Consider the following 15,668-nt stretch of genomic DNA (forward strand, 5'->3'; position numbering starts at 1 on the left):
GCCGTACTTCCTTGAGAGAATACGAGAAATTTTGAGTGCTTTATCCAGACGCTGTTATGTCATTACCTTTGTCTGGGTCCCTTCACATTGCTCAATTCCGGGTAATGAGAGGGCTGACTCATTGGCAAAGGTAGGTGCAATTGAAGGCGAAATTTATCAGCGTCAAATCGCCTTCAATGAATTTTATTCTTTAGTTCGCAAAAATACCATCGCTAACTGGCAACGTAAATGGAATGAAGATGAATTGGGCCGGTGGTTTCACTCGATTATCCCAAAGGTAAGCCTCAAACCATGGTTCAAAAGTCTGGATTTGAGTCGGGACTTTATTCGCACCTTCTCCCGACTCATGTCCAATCACTGTTCGTTAGATGCACTACTCTTCCGTTTCAATCTTGCCAGCAGCAATCTATGCGTTTGTGGCCAAGGTTATCACGACATCGAGCACGTTGTTTGGTCGTGCGAGGTGTATCTGGTCGCCAGATCGAATTTAGAAAACTCCCTTCGGGCCCGAGGAGGACAGCCCAATGTGCCGGTGAGAGATGTGTTGGCTCGGTTAGACCTTGATTACATGTCCCATATATATGTTTTCCTTAAAGCTATAGATCTTCGTGTGTGATTGTCCCTACATCCTTATACCCTCCTTTCCTTCCTTTGCGGGTAATTCGTCCCCTTGCTATAAATAGTAGAATAAGTTGAAATGTAAATAAACTATAGATATACGAATAGATTTAAGAATTGAGTGCTCATCAACATTGTTACAATTTCCTTATATCCCATCCTTCTCCTAAAAATATGTCACCCTTCTAAACTCGAGTACACCGCGAGTAATCGGTTTTCCACCTTACTAACCATAGATGTAAGAAAATTGTTTATATATATATAGTTTTAAAAATATATTTAAGAATTCGGCTCCTTTAAACTTAAGTAACTGAGCCTGTAAAAATAATCGAATTAATAAAAAAAAAAAACATAGAACATTCACATAATTTCGCTTGAAAATCTTGTAAATATTTTTATTCTGAGATTCATCGTTTTCGAATTATAACTTTTATCATGTTTTTTTTAAATAAGCATTTTCGTCTATAATTAGTCATATGATTTTGTGAATTAACATTCCGATTGCACGGATGGATAATTTTCGGTAGAATTGTTCTACAGCTGAGCTTTTGACTCTAAGAAGCATATGAATTCCCGCGTCCGATCGCAGTCCTCAAACCGTGCCAAGCGAGAGACCTTTCCTTTTCGTCCGTTTCCAGCTTGCTAATTCACGTTTCTCATCGAATAATATTAGCTTGCGCATTGTTGAGTGTGTCCAAGTGTCATTATTGCGTATGCCGATTGTGATCTTCTACGATCGATTGCATATTTCAAAATATGCTCCGATACTATTTGCGTTGCGTTTAAATTTGCCTCCGCCTGGGTTTAGAACGTAACTCAACCAACTCGAAATCAATTCCCACGTACACAATGATTGAATAACCACCGTCAGCGATTCGAGTCATTATAATTTCAATACGCATACCACGGCGCGCACCACTCGGAGAAACCTTTTTAGCATTTCCATCGATATACACTCATTGATTGACGACAATTGCCTTTAATTGAACGCCAGAAATCATATTAATGTTCTCAATCATGTTCCACCAACTCCGCCACCCCCCTTTTTTGCCCCGTTCCACCCTCGCACCGTCTGCTGGTCAATTTCCACTCAGTTCCACTTCTTGCAGCTTGCGTGTGCGTTTAGTATCGCACATGGACATTTTCTTTTACACCGAACACAATCATTAATATAAATCAAGCATTGATTTATAATTATACCCCGCGTATACGCGTCTCTTTCACGCATCGGGTCGCGCACATTCCTCGTTCCGTGATCCGTGGTGTTCGCTTGTATCCACGAGGAATTATAATCTCTTAACAAATTGAAATTATTGTGCATAAATTACATCGATGCTTGGAAACGGGACCGCGAGACAGAAAGGAGCACCGTCATCGTCGTCGGGCTAATTTAAAATGTATTATTTCTCGTAACAAACAACGACTTGAGAGGACCAGATCATTTGCGTTTACCCAGTTCTAGCTCAAAATGCAAATGTGTGTATGTGTTTCTATATGTGCGCGTGTGTTCAAACCACCAAACAAATATGGGTTTCGATAGAGCACAATACCGGTTTGTGTTGGGTTTCAAGCATTTTCTAATGCTGTTGTTTATGTGCCGAATAGAGATTGCTCTCAATTTATCGAAAAAAGTTAGATATGCAAAAAAATCGCATTTCCTCACACCCACATCCTAGAATAGTCCTGTGCGCTAGATTTTTCCCCCGACGGCATTGTCCTTTTCCAATAATCGAAAATATTAGGGTGAATCGCTTACTTTTTCCCCTGATCCAATTTAGTCGCCTACCACTGTTAATCACGAAAGGATGCACATTTCTGGCGGTTTAGTTGGCATTTCCTTTTCACTATCTCGCGTTATTGATTACCCCGTTCGATTTTAAGGTTTAAACAGTGACTTCGTGTGTGTGTGTGTGTGTGTGTGTGTGTGTGTGCATTTAGGAGTGAGAGGATCAATCTGAGCAACTTCAGGTTCGCGGTATGCATTCAACGCCGGCAATCGCGTTGCTGAGAGGTAAGTCTGCGGCCCTGATTTATCGATATGCGACTGCGAACTGATCATTCCGATAATTGGTTTCGAGCCCTCCTTTCTCCTTTCGCGGTGCTGCGAGCGGGAAAAGATTATTTTCGTGAGATCGCAGAAGGCTTAGAGCTTCACACATGCCATCCACGGGCGAACAGAAAAATGCAACAGCATGCTACGCCCTGCCAATATGAATGCACCGAAAAGGCGCAGCCTTTCCTTGCACTCAGCTTATGCACACAGACCATGTGCTGCTCTTGCTGCTGTTATAATTGTTGGTTGGTGGGTTTGAGACGGGTGACATGGGGGCGGGGGGGAGAGGAGGAGAGTACTTCGATATTATTACTTTTCCCTACCCAACAAACGTCATATGCATCTCATTAATAATTAATTACAAATTACATACGCCTACGTTTCTTCAATAAATTTTACACAACACAACATTTCTGTGTGTGAGCCACGGAAACGGACAGCACCCGGGAAAGGAACTGTTGGCTCTTGTTTGCGCGTTTGCGTTGTGTTTTTTTTTCTTTCTTTCTTACAGAAGTGAGTATGTGTATAATTTTAATTCATCCACTAAATAATTTTTATGTTTTCTTGCCCTCACCCGGGTGTAGTTTGTGCGGATTGGGTACGCGCACATTGCACCATGGTGAAGTACAGTGGTAGAAACGTGTCGTGTCGATGGACAACATATCGTTGTTTGGCTAGTAACTATCGTGCATTAATGGAAGGTTTTTTTTTTTTTATTAAATCGTTTATTTTTACAGGCTCAGTTACATAAGTTTAAAGGAGCCAAACTCCTATTTGTATAGTTACAAGTATATATAAACATTTTTTATTAATTCTAATGTTAATGAAGTAGAGAACCGATTACTCGCGGCTTGCTCGAGTTTAGAAGGGTGACATTTTGTTTCAGGAAAAGGATGGGATATAAGGATATGTTGACAATGTTCACACTCACATTCGCACTCACATTCATCATACTCAATTCTTAAGCCTATCTTATATCTAACATGTATTTACATTTCACCTTATTCTATTGTTAGTAAGAAGGGATTTGATTTCTCGCGAAGGGAAAGGAAAAGGAGAATATAAGGATATAAGGACAATCACACACGAAGATTGATAGCTTTTAGGAAGACATATATTTGGGACATGTAATCAAGGTCTAAACCAGTTAACACATCTCTCACCGGCACATTGGGCTGCCTTCCTCTAGCCCGAAGAGAGTTTTCTAAATTCGATCTGGCAACAAGATACTCCTCGCACGACCAAACAACGTGTTCGATGTCGTGGTAACCTTGGCCACAAGCACAGATATTGCCATCGGCAAGATTAAAACGAAAGAGTAGCGCGTCTAACGAACAGTGATTGGACATGAGTCGAGAGAAGGTGCGAATAAAGTCCCGACTTAAGTCCAGACTTTTGAACCATGGTTTGAGGCTAACCTTAGGGATAATCGAGTGAAACCACCGGCCCAATTCATCTTCGTTCCATTTACGTTGCCAGTTAGCGATGGTATTTTTACGGACTAAAGAATAAAATTCATTGAAAGCGATTTGACGCTGATAAATATCGCCTTCAATTGCACCTACCTTTGCCAATGAGTCAGCCCTCTCGTTACCCGGAATTGAGCAATGTGAAGGGACCCAGACAAAGGTAATGACATAACAGCGTCTGGATAAAGCACTCAAAATTTCTCGTATTCTCTCAAGGAAGTACGGCGAGTGCTTTTCCGGCCTCACTGAACGGATAGCTTCGACAGAGCTAAGACTATCCGTTACAATGTAATAGTGTCCAACAGGTCGTGAGGCGACGCTGTCCAGCGCCCAATGTATTGCTGCCAATTCAGCAATATACACAGAGCAAGGATTCTGAAGACTGTGGGAGGTGCTAAAAATTTCGTTGAACACTCCAAATCCTGTGGACTCATTCATAGAGGAACCATCAGTAAAGTACATATTATCACAATTGACACGCCCATACTTTGCATTGAAGATCGTAGGAATGATCCCCGATCGATGATAATCTGGAATTCCATGGATTTTCTCCTTCATGAACAGATCAAAATGTACAGAGGAATTGATGTAGTCAGGAAAACAAACACGGTTGGGAGTATACGAAGAAGGATCAACCTGCATGGAGATGAATTCATGATATGAGCTCATGAATCCTGAATGAAAATTTAGCTCGATAAGCTGCTCAAAATTTCCGATCACCAATGGGTTCATAACCTTACACCGGATGAGGAACCGAAGAGATAATAAATTGAAGCGATCTTTTAGTGGGAGTACGCCTGCCAAAACCTCGAGACTCATGGTATGCGTTGAGGGCATACATCCCAACGCAATACGGAGACAAAGATACTGAATTCGCTCGAGTTTAATTAAGTGTGTTTTGGCAGCTGATTGAAAACAGAAACTGCCATACTCCATCACTGAGAGAATAGTTGTTCGATACAACATTATAAGATCTTCGGGATGGGCTCCCCACCATGTGCCGGTAATTGTACGGAGAAAGTTTATTCTTTGTTGGCATTTTTTACTCAGATACCTAATATGGGCCCCCCAAGTACATTTGGAGTCGAACCAGACCCCAAGATACTTGAATGACACAGCATGAGTGATCGGTTTACCCAAAAGTTGAAGCTTTGGTTTTGCAGGTCTATGCTTCCTAGAAAAAACCACCATCTCTGTTTTCTCCGTGGAGAATTCGATCCCTAGCCCAATGGCCCAGGTTGAAAAATTGTTCAAAGTATCTTGTAAGGGTCCTTGCAGGTCGGATTCGTTTGATCCTACGACAGACACCACTCCGTCATCTGCAAGTTGTCTTAGGCTGCAATTTTGTGTAAGACAATTGTCGATGTCGCTTACATAGAAGTTGTACAAAAGGGGGCTTAAACATGAGCCCTGGGGGAGGCCCATGTAGGAGACCCGATTTACTGTCGAATCCCCGTGAGAAAAATTCAACTGTTTCTCACAAAGCAAGTTATATAACATATTATTCAACAGAGGCGGCAGACCCCGAGAGTGTAATTTGTCTGACAAAACCTCTATTGAAACAGAATCAAAGGCCCCCTTTATGTCCAAGAATACTGAAGCCATTTGTTTTTTTTCGGCGTAAGCCATTTGAATTTCTGAAGAAAGCAACGCAAGACAATCATTCGTCCCCTTGCCCCTGCGGAACCCATATTGTGTATCTGAGAGTAGGCCATTCGTTTCAACCCATCGATCAAGGCGAAACAAGATCATTTTCTCCAACAATTTCCGTATACAAGACAGCATTGCTATTGGGCGGTACGAATTGAAGTCGGACGCGGGTTTTCCGGGTTTTTGAATAGCTATAACTCGTACTTGTCTCCAATCATCTGGAACAATATTATGCTCCAGAAACCGATTGAATAAGTTCAACAAGCGATGTTTCGCCACATCAGGGAGATTTTTCAGCAAGTTGAACTTAATTCTATCCGATCCCGGAGCAGAATTGTTACATGAAAGGAGAGCAAGAGAGAATTCTACCATCGAAAACTCGGAATCAAGATCGCACCTATCTTGTGGTATATCTCGAACAATTTTTTGCACAGGAGCGGAATCAGGACAAACCTTCCGTGCAAAATTCAAAATCCATCGATGTGAATATTCTTCGCTTTCATTCGTTGAAGAGCGATTTCTCATGTTTCGAGCCACTTTCCATAATTTTTTCATTGACGTTTCTCGTGACAAACCTCCCACGAAATTTCGCCAATAAGCACGTTTTTTCCCTTTGATCAAGTTTTTGAATTGATTTTCAAGGTCCAAATACGTTTGAAAATTCTCAATGGTTCCACGTTTCCGAAAAGCTTTAAATGCGTTCGATTTATCCTGATAAAGCTTGGAACATTGGCTATCCCACCATGGATTGGGAGGCCTTTGACGAAAAGTGGAGCCTGGGATGGGTTTCGTTTGAGCGCGAACCGCGCTGTCATAGATCAAACGAGAAATGAAGTTATACTCCTCCAATGGAGGCAAACCATCTCTGGAATTGATGGCTAGAGCAATTGCGTCCGAATATTTTTTCCAGTCAATGTGTCTTGTGAGGTCATATGCCATGTTTATAGATTCAGAAGAATTCGAACCAATGGTGATGGAAATTTTGATTGGCAAGTGGTCACTGCCGTTGGGGTCCTGGATTACATTCCACTTGCAATCTAACGATAGTGAATTCGAGCAAAGCGAGAGGTCAAGAGCACTTGGGTTAGCAGGAGGTTTAGGTACACGTGTTGTTTCCCCAGTGTTCAAAACGGTCATATTGAAGCTGTTACAAAGGTCATATATCAACAATGAACGATTGTCGTCGTACTGTTCCCCCCAGGCAGTTCCGTGAGAGTTGAAGTCTCCCAAGATCAATCGTGGCTCAGGAAGGAGTGAGCACATGTCAACAAGTTGATTGCGGCTAACCGCAGCTCTCGGAGGCCAATACAAGCTGACAATACAGAGGTCTTTGCCTCTGATGTTTGCATGACAAGCAACAGCTTCGATCCCTCCAATAGGTGGAAGGTCAATTCGAAAAAATGAGTGGCACTTATTGATACCCAATAGCACCCCTCCGTATCTGTCATCACGGTCCAAGCGTATGATATTAAAATTGTGGAAAGAGAGATCATCTCGCGAAGAAAGCCAAGTTTCGGACAGAGCAAAAACATCACAATTGAACTTATGAATTAAAAATTTGAATGTATCCAATTTAGGGATAAGACTACGACAATTCCACTGTAAAACAGTGATATCTCCGACCTCTCTATTTAAATTAGACATCAAAAGAGATAATCATTGCAAGGAGGGGCCATGTTTGCATCAATTGTTGCAAAATTGTCTTTAATACTGGAAGCATTGAAATGACAATGGTTCTGATGGAGTCGGAAACATTAAAACACTTGAAGATTTGGTCCAAAAGGTCAGACAACTTTATAAATCCCGATTGGGAAGTTGAGCTGGACGGAAAAACAGGGACAGTTGGGGTTTTTGATGTCCCCTCGAGTGCTGGGCCATTCGAAGGTGAATTATTCCCACGGAAACCAGGAGGAACCTGATTTTGCTTGTCCGCTGCACTCGATTTTTTAGGCATGCTAACAGGGGGTATCACCGGAGGGGCTTGTCCCTGAACTTTGGGAGTGGTCACATTTTTGCGCCGGGGATTCCCTTGGAAAATGAACGGTGTGCCCCCGTTAGCTGTGTCCGCTTCTATTTCGTCAACGGGCAACGTGGCGAAGACATTTTGTGTGTTGATTGGTTGTTGTTGGTGGGCCAGTGGAGAAGCGCCCTTTAAAATATCCGCAAAAGTGCGTTTCGAGCGTTCCTTCAAAGAGCGCTTCTGTTTCTCCCAGCGACTCTTGTAAGTTTCACAAACTGAGAGCTCGTGTGGGGATCCACCGCAATATGGACATTTATGCTCAGTCGCACTGCAGGATTTCCCCTCATGTTGCTCTCCGCAAGTGGCACAGCGCTCCTTGTTGGCACAATAATCTGAAGTGTGACCAACTGACTTGCATTTTTGGCAAGTCATGGGCTTTGGCACGAAGAGTCGCACAGGCAATCTCAATTTGCCCACCATGACGTAGTCAGGTAGAGCGGAACCAGCAAAAGTGACTCGAAACGAGTCTGACGGCGTGAATTTAGTTTTTCCCTCTTCTTGGGATACTTTTCCTAGTTGGCGGCTGTCCAAAATTTTAACACCCACCAACGGGAGTCTTTTAAATTTACCAACTCCTTCTTTTATCATTTCGCACGTCAGACCAGTTTCAGTTACCACCCCCGAGATTTCTACGTCATGGGAGGGCACGTAGACGCGATACTCTAGGGAGAATCTCTCGTCGATCACAATTGCATTCGCGTGTTTCCGATCACTCACGACAACACGCAGTTTGTTCGGTCTAACCTTAGAGATTTCGACCACGGAGGAATATAATCTTGCCAGATCTTTCGAAACCTGAATGACATTAATTGCCTTTCCTTTTGGTTTAGGCCGGAAAAAAACAACCCATGGACCAGCTCCAAGTGCATCGTCTGGATAGACCTTGACACGAGGAGAGGAAACAACTGAGGGGGAGGACGAGGTCGATTGTTGAACGGGAGCGGTATCAGTAGGGCTGGGAGGCAAGTTCGGAAGTAGAGCGGAAGCGGGAGCGGGAGATTGAGGGGGCGAAGAGGAAAAGTTTGCCAATTTTCTTGAGGGGGGCTTGTTAAGGTAGATTACCTCTTTCTCTGAAGAGACATCTTCTGAGGGGGGAACGCGTTTAAGCGACTTCCCAGCCCCCGTTGTAGCTAGTGAGGAGGAAACAGTAGTTTCAATCTCCATGTCAACTTGACCTTCTGCCATTACGGCAGATATAAAATAATATAATTCTTATTTTTTTTGTATTTCTAACCCTAATATATATTATACCTAAATCGCACACCAATGCGAATGAAATGAAGCGGTGTCTCAATCGAACCGCGTGGCAATCGCTCGGCACAGATGCAACGGTATATCGCACCACAATACGATGATGGAATCGATGACGATGCTAAAGCACACACAGCGATGATACGGCACACGCACCGCGTCCGCCGTGGAGGACTTCTTCCTCACGCTGGTAGTGATTGCTGCTCTCCTCACTCGCGCAATAAAGAGAACCCCGTTAGGGCGAAATAACTTCACCAGCCACGAACTGATAACGGTATAATCTCCACTTTATAATAGACGCGAACAAATTTGCGACTGATGTCTTCGGACTGCGTGAGCTGAATGATTAATGGACGGTTGTTTCGAATAATTTCCCAAAAATTATGCTCTCTGAATCTTCTAGCAACTACCGTTTACTGGAGCCATCTACAATTCACTGGGCGCTCCGTGTAGATTATCTATACGACAACTGCTATTGTGACTGGATTGATATTCTTCGTTATCATTAAAAAAAAACATTTTATTAATAAATGATGGCAATTCAAAACAAAATCTACATGCAATATCGCCATACAGTCCCGTTCGATTTTGGCAAGGTTTTGCACTGTAGGGTAGGGTGGGGCTAGTTGGTCATTTTTGAATAAATTTGGCTATAACTTTGTAGTACGAAGTTTTGCGTTAGAATGTTATGTACTATAATGAAGCTTACAAAAAAGTTATTTTTCTATTAATGTTTGACATTCGTACATTAATGAAAAATTTGTTTTCTTGAGATTCGATTATGTATAGAATTTGAAAATAATTGTTGAAAAAAATGGTCGACTATATATAATCGAGTCCGACCTGTAATAGGCATGTTTTTTTGAGCAAATAATAAACGTTTCTCCATTAGAAGTTTCCTTCATTATAAATTAATTAATTAAATCAAAACAAAAACAGTTAACTAATATCATGTAGCAAGTAAAAATACAAATTAATGAAAATTTCAAATTATCATCGTTGTTGAAAATTAGTCAGACAATATTTTCTAGCGATTTCGTCTCTCTTCCATTTTGTGGCGAACCAGAGATGCCAGTCTTGAAGACATGTCTTCATTTTGAAGACATTTGATTTTGTGAAGACATTTTGAAGACATTATGGAATATGTGAAGACATATCAGTATGATAGCGTACGTGGATTTTTAAAAGATATTATTCCCATGAAATTCTTACTATTGACCAAAAATATCGTCAAAAAAGTAGGGCTTTACTGCCGTAATCTCGCATACTGACGCAAGCGCCAAAGTTGACGTTTTTCGTTTTTCGTTATAGATCGATAAAGAATACCAAATACTTTCAATAAACTGCGAAATTTTGCAGAAATGTGGAAAAATGACCCCGTAAAAGCTTGAAAACGAAGTGGCGTAAGCGCCATTTCCACTGTGAGGTGGCGCAAGCGCCAATTTTCACTATGATGAAATCAAGCTGATTGTGATGCGATGAGATTTTTTATCTGATTTGATGGCATAGAATAAACGAGCTAGGACAGTAAATTTCACCCAACAACATATTCCGCGATGGACGTTCAGCATAATGAGAGTCACATGTCTTCTTTCTTGTAAGAAACCACATTTTTGAAAAGGTTAAGCCAAATGTTTTAATAAAAAACAGTCCATCTCCACGCAGTACTACATTTATAATAATCATCTTCTATTAGAACTGCAAACCACGCATTTAGAATCTCTAGTTATAAATCTAGTTATATATTAAAATTCATAAAATCAAAGTCAGCTTAAAGGAATAATTGTTCCTAGATTGAGATGTATTTCTGTTATCATATTGCACATTACAATATTTATTGTAATCGAATAATTAATCGTCATCAATGTTATTGTTGATCGTGAGGTCTTCCCAAAAGTGTCGTTTATTCTCAGGCATCAAGGGACAAAGCTTCTTGACGATATTTTCTTTCCTCGACTGCGCAATTCCTCTTTCGGAAGGATTGAATCTTAGTGTTGATTGAAGGGTGAATGACGGTTTCTTCACTTCTTTCAGCTGCGTTTTGGTGAACAGTTGCACTCTCTTAAATTCTCCATCAAAACGCGTTTTGTAGCAAAACTCAAAGCATCCTCGCGTGAACTGTATCTGTTTTACATCGGATAATTTTGGACGCTGCTTCATGTGTTTTAACGTGGATGGCTTTAATTGTATTTTGCTTTGGAAAAAATCGGTGTAGTTCATTATTGTTACGATCGGCTTCTCAACTACATTAGCATGTTCGACGCACGTAACAAAGTCGGAAAATGTGTAGAGCTCTCCTTTCTGATGTTTCTTCATACTTCGCTCAACGGCGGCATGAAACGCGTCAGCAGACATGAAAGTGTGCCCGGATTCTAAGTATTTGAACAAGACTCCTTCAGTGTTCACGAGTGAAGAATTGACTAACAGAATCATGTGAATAAAAAGGTTCCAATTCTTGTTCTGGCAATTGTCTGGCCAGTATAGAACCGTGTTCGTGAACCATTCAAAATCAGATGTTTTGAGAAAACACTCATCAAATCTGATGACTTTCGTCCGCTTATGGTTTCGTTCCATAACACAGCATGGACTGCTCCATTCTTTCCTCCTGCTAGTGGTGCAAATGCTTCATTCATGGCAACAATTCTCCTGGCAAAAATGACATCCTTAAATCGCTCCATCCTAGGCAACTGGATTACCTATTCTAGATTGAAGGAGAGATATAGGTATTAATTAACTGAAAAAATATCAAAAAAATCAAACCTTCTGCATATCCACGGAAACTTTGAGACCTTCAGCAAGTTGTTTATCTTTTTCATATTCATTTCGCGATGTGATAGCTGCGTCACGGTGTTCTAACCAAGCAATGCATTCAGCACATTTCTCATCATTCACTTCTGGTGCAGCTGAGACGAATTCGAAACTACAGTTACTTTCAGCCCGCTCAAGATGATTTTCATTCTCATCATATTTGTCGTTGGCCATTGAAACTTGGTTGCGAAACTCAATCCCTTCGTGGTTCTGCTTCCGATGACCAGTCGTTTTCATATGAATCTCTGCCACGCGACACTTTTCACAGAGTTCATGACCAAGTTTGGTGAAGTGAATTTTCATATCCGATAGTATCCTATTGTAATAAGAATAACTGCATCCTTTTAGAGACTTTTCTTCACGTCGGACCATGAATTATTCATGCAATTTCTTACACGTTAGATCCGACGGTAAGTAACGGACATCCGGCGCGTGCTCTCTTCTGTAGTGTGAAATGGTTGGATTGTAGGACAGTATATCTTGATGTACAGCTTGTGCAAGAGGGTTCAATGGAACCTTCCTTGAATTGTAATTATTCACAGGCAGCACCTTGTTGGTTGATTCATGTGTTCTATATATTAAATTGCTAGAATAAATTACACATTATGGAATATTGACAATTTTAGTTACAAATAATAAATGTATTCTGTAACTTACTTGCTGTTCGATTGATATTCTAATGTGTTTAGAAAGAATGTTAAGCATACTGGATAGACAGAATCACTTTCGTCGGTCAGTCTATAAGCATACGTATACGTCCGCTTGAAACCAGAACCACGTTCAACACGTCTACGTTTTATATCCTGACGAGAGCTGTGTTCCAGTATGAACGAACTTTTCTTATCCAAAGATATGAAAAGAATATTCATTCGCAAGTAGATCGGATAGGTTTTCGAAACGATCCAACAAAGGTGTTTTTTCCCACATCGAATCAGACTGTGTTTTTTTCATCGGTTGCGCTTGCGAGTAGAGCGAAGCTCAAAGTGGTGCGCGACCGAGACGCAGAGGATACAATTCATACAGATTCATCACACACGCCACACAGCAGCGGCAAGTATAAGTTTATTTTTCTTTTGTCCTCCTATCATTCCTTCTACCATCTGTGCTCGATTTACACCATTGTTCATCTGTGTGTTTACCAAATCGGCAAACGTTGGCATTAGGGGTGTCTATTTTTTCTTGGTTACATTACCGTTGAAATTTTATTGGAACTTTTTTTCATTTTAGAATTTTATATAAATAAAATAAATTAATATAAATATTATCCGCAGCATAACCTTATAATATTTTTTTTACTTATTCATTTTGATAATTATTATATTCTGTTCATATCGAACAGTTGGCCGATTTTTTTAATATGGCTGAGGGCGGAAAGGACCCCCCGTTGACGCAATTGAATATTTCTGATACCGAACCTCCTCCTGAAGAGCAGGAGGATGAAGCAGAAATTGAGGTAGAAAATTCTGTTTACGAAGTTGATAGTTCCGAAGATGAAGAAATCGACGAGAAACAGGATTTTCGTCCTAAAGAATACCCTGAAGGCTCCAAAGGCCCATTCATTGTGTACTTTAGACGAAAATCCAAACCTCTCAATGTCATTCGTATCTCGAAGGAACTAACTCAACATTTTTCTGACGTTACCGAAATTACACGGATGGGGCCAGACAAACTACGAGTTGTCGTCTCAAGCAGGACCCAAGCGAACAAAATAACGCGCTGCGACCTCTTTGCGATTGAGTATCGTGTATACGTACCCTGTTGCAACGTCGAAATAGACGGCGTAATAACCGAAAAGGGTTTGACCCGAAAAGAGATAATCGATGGTGTCGGTCGCTTCAAGAACTCCACACTAAAAACTGTGAAGATTCTTGCATGCGATCGACTGAAATCTGTGTCACATAAAAATGACAAAAGAATTCTCAATCGGACAAACTCTTTTCGTGTGACTTTTGAGGGTTCCACCCTTCCAAATTACGTTGCAATAGGGGCACTTCGTTTACCTGTTCGATTGTTTGTACCCCGGGTAATGAAATGCAACAAATGTATGCAACTCGGTCACACGGCCGCCTATTGTTGCAATAAAAAACGTTGCGCAGATTGTGGAGAGAGCCAAGATGAGAATCCTTGCGCGAAAGAGCACAAGTGTCTTCATTGCGGCGGGACTCCTCATGATCTTATTCAATGCCCGGTGTACAAACAACGAGGGGAAAAACTCAAGCGTTCCTTAAAGGAACGTTCCAAGCGGACTTTTGCAGAAATGCTTAAGAGTTCCGTGCCAACGACACAGGACAATCCCTACTAAAGGGTGTGTCACATCAAATTGCATCACGGAAAAAACGCTGTAGAAATTTGCCCAGTAGACCGATCCTTTTGAAAATTTTAGACAGTAAAATAAAAACTATTAAACAAGTTTTGGCATTTTCTTTTTATTCATACTTCGAGCCCAAGCCCGTATGCTCGCACCTTCCTCTTTACCCCGTCCATAAGGTTCTGTACAACGTCAGGATGTAGTTTTTTTTTAACAGAAATCCATTTTCTCTTGAAGTCCGCCTCCGATTTGACAACTTTTGGGTTCTTCCGGAGGGCCTGCTTCATAATCGCCCAATATTTCTCTATTGGGCGAAGCTCCGGCGCGTTGGGCGGGTTCATTTCCTTTGGCACGAAGGTGACCCCGTTGGCTTCGTACCACTCCAACACGTCCTTTGAATAGTGGCACGAAGCGAGATCCGGCCAGAAGATGGTCGGGCCCTCGTGCTGCTTCAATAGTGGTAGTAAGCGCTTCTGTAGGCACTCCTTAAGGTAAACCTGCCCGTTTACCGTGCCGGTCATCACGAAGAGGGCGCTCCGCTTTCCGCAAGAGCAGATCGCTTGCCACACCATGTACTTTTTGGCAAACTTGGATAGTTTCTGCTTGCGAATCTCCTCCGGAACGCTGAATTTGTCCTCTGCGGAGAAGAACAACAGGCCCGGCAGCTGACGAAAGTCCGCTTTGACGTAGGTTTCGTCGTCCATTACCAGGCAAGGCGGCTTCGTCAGTATTTCGGTGTACAGCTTCCGGACTCGCGGCTTCCCCACCATGTTTTGCCTTTCGTCGCGGTTAGGAGCCTTCTGAACCTTGTATGTACGCAGGCCCTCCCGCTGTTTGGTCCGCTGGACGAATGAACTTGACAAATTCAGCTTATTGGCGACATCCCGGACCGAACTTCTCGGATCACGTCTAAACTGCTTAACTACGCGCTTGTGACCTTTTTCACTGACGGAGCATCCATTTTTGCCGTTCTTCACCTTCCGGTCGATGGTTAGGTTCTCGAAGTATCGTTTTAGTACTCTGCTGACCGTGGATTGGACGATTCCCAGCATCTTACCGATGTCCCGATGTGACAACTCCGGATTCTCGGAATGAGTGCGCAGGATTAATTCACGACGCTCTTTTTCGGTCGACGACATTTTTCCAAATTTACGAAAAATTGACAGTGAAGCATGGCCAACGTGATCTATACACTCTTATCTGATTATAAGCGAAAGCTGAAGATATAATTCCTAAAAATTAAATTTCTACAGCGTTTTTTCCGTGATGCCATTTGATGTGACACACCCTTTATATACTTCAATTCAACCGACTTCTTACATATCTCTGGAATCTCCGAAAATATGAGTGGTTCTATAGTTGTGAAACGCAGTGTAGAAACAACTCGTAATAAGCACTTTTTGGTCCCTGTCGCGAAGTTGTAACTTTTGGAAATAATTGCCGAAAAAACTCAAATTGATTTCGTGATTTCTGGGATGTATAATACAATTC

The 15,668-nt window shown here is 41.7% G+C and overlaps 1 protein-coding gene across 4 annotated transcripts in view; it reads left to right on the forward strand.

Annotated features, from left to right (window-relative positions):
• The window catches only part of LOC129771857 (POU domain, class 6, transcription factor 2), a 397,791-nt gene that overhangs the window by 78,670 nt on the left and 303,453 nt on the right, over positions 1 to 15,668 (forward strand). Inside the window, exon 1 of one of the 4 annotated variants that reach the window (XM_055775953.1) lies at positions 2,449 to 2,629. The exons of the other annotated variants lie outside the window; for them this stretch is intronic. The gene's annotated coding sequence lies outside the window, so the exon portion shown is untranslated. Of the gene's footprint in view, positions 1 to 2,448; positions 2,630 to 15,668 lie in introns of those variants that run through there. 4 annotated transcript variants of the gene reach the window in all.

This window comes from Toxorhynchites rutilus, chromosome 2 (assembly GCF_029784135.1).
Source record: "Toxorhynchites rutilus septentrionalis strain SRP chromosome 2, ASM2978413v1, whole genome shotgun sequence".
Lineage (NCBI taxonomy): Eukaryota > Metazoa > Arthropoda > Insecta > Diptera > Culicidae > Toxorhynchites > Toxorhynchites rutilus.